Here is a 1,868-nt window from a genome sequence, read left to right on the forward strand (position 1 = left end):
CTGCGCAGTGGATTTTTTAGGTGAGGCACCAGCGTGCGCGGAACTGGCTCCACCCTTTACGCCTGGGGTTCATCTGCCAGGGCCTAGCGAGCTTGGACGGTGACAGCGAAGTCCTCGGGTCATAGGTTTGGTTAGAGTATCCTTCTCTGAGATGATGGATGCCTTACAGGGCTAAACGAGCTCCATCTGCCCAGGTTTGGAGTCAGAGCTGTCCTCCTCCTAGGATGGCTGCCCCAAGGCTGGTGAGCCCATCCTGCCCGTGGACACACTTTGTCTGACCCTTCAGCTGAGACCTGTCAGGCTTGGGAGACCCCACCGGAGGCACATGCCACCACCAGCACAGCTCTCAACCTCACAAGGGCACGCAAGCTCTTTCCCACGGCAAGGGGGTGCCCGTGAAAGAGTCCAATGCTCATAAACACCATTTATTCTTCAATCTCTTCAAAAAGCTGAGCATGATATTGAGTCTTTAGAGAAAAGAGGATTTTTTAGAAGTCTAACCAGAAGATAAAATGACTATCACACACACCCACTGCCACAAATAGATCCTGAATGCACCTTTGGGAATTGTATTATTCACGAAGTCACCAAGCCCCAGCCAAATGATCCCTTCTACTGACAATAATGTCCTGCCAGTTTCCATTAAATGCAGGCCTAGAAAAACATATTGCTCACACACATATAGGCTCTTTTCCTCTCTAGGTCAAAGAACAAAGAAATAAACCACTACAGTGGTTAGCTGATCTGACTGGCAAGGCAGAAGGACAGTCAACTATATCTCAGCAAGTGATTTCTAATGGGTTCTCTGCCCTGTCAGCACCCTCTGCTTTCTGCATATTCAGCTACATCAACTGCAGACCCAGAAACACAGAAGTGACAGCATTATTTACTTGCTGCTAACAAAAAGAACAACATGACCTGGGTCACCAGAACAGCTAGGCTGTACACGAAGGTGACACAAATTATGCTACTTTTTCTTTGGAGAGTGCTCTTAAGTATCCTGCGTGACACCATCAAAGTGAAATAGCACTTTGATGGCACTGCCTGCTGCTGGAGCACTTCACACACTAACACCACCCCACTAAGGTCTCACCATTGAGGGGCCAAGGGCACCCAGCCAGAGTCATTGGTTGTGATGTCAAACACCAAACCCCTGCGATCCATGGGCAGAGGAGGAGTGCAGACAGATCCTCATTTCCAGCAGTAGTTTTTCAAGACTGTAGTATCAGCTCCAGAGCACTGGATGACTTGATGGGAGGCGCGGGCATGGATGGAAGGAAAGTTATTTTGACCAGCACCTGTAGTCAGTCTCCAAATACCTTGTGCCATCAGTCTCGTTTAGAAGAAATAAAAAAATACTAAGCAGTGAGCTACAAAGAGCTCATCAGCACCAATTAGTACATTTTAGAGGACGTGCAGAAAATAAATTTGATTATCTTTTGTATAGAGGTCTGCAGCAGTTTGAGAACACGTTGGCACTTCCTCAAGGCATTATGATAATGCTATATGAAGCTGCCCGACTTCAGAGAACGTATTTAAGCAACGCTACGCTGGCTCTTTGAGCACGTCTCTCTCTTTTACTAATGACATTTTCAACTAAAGGAGCAGTTGAGAGTCAGCCAACAACAAACTGCCGTACGAGCGTCCCGGCACTCAGAAGGTCTCTTCCCAGACTTGATTCTTCCTGCCTGTCTACCACCCCCCAGCACAACTTATCCCATTTAAAGCCCCGAAGAGCGGCAGAAAGCGGGCAGGCTCCTGCGGCCGCGGGAGGACAACAGGGCACCGGGTTTGGGTGGCCCGGCGCTCGGCGGTGGAGCGGAGGCCCCGCCATCTCCGTATCCCTCCTCCCCGCTCTCACGCCGGCG

Source organism: Buceros rhinoceros, unplaced genomic scaffold (assembly GCF_000710305.1).
Source record: "Buceros rhinoceros silvestris isolate BGI_N320 unplaced genomic scaffold, ASM71030v1 scaffold885, whole genome shotgun sequence".
Classification (NCBI taxonomy): Eukaryota; Metazoa; Chordata; class Aves; order Bucerotiformes; family Bucerotidae; genus Buceros; species Buceros rhinoceros.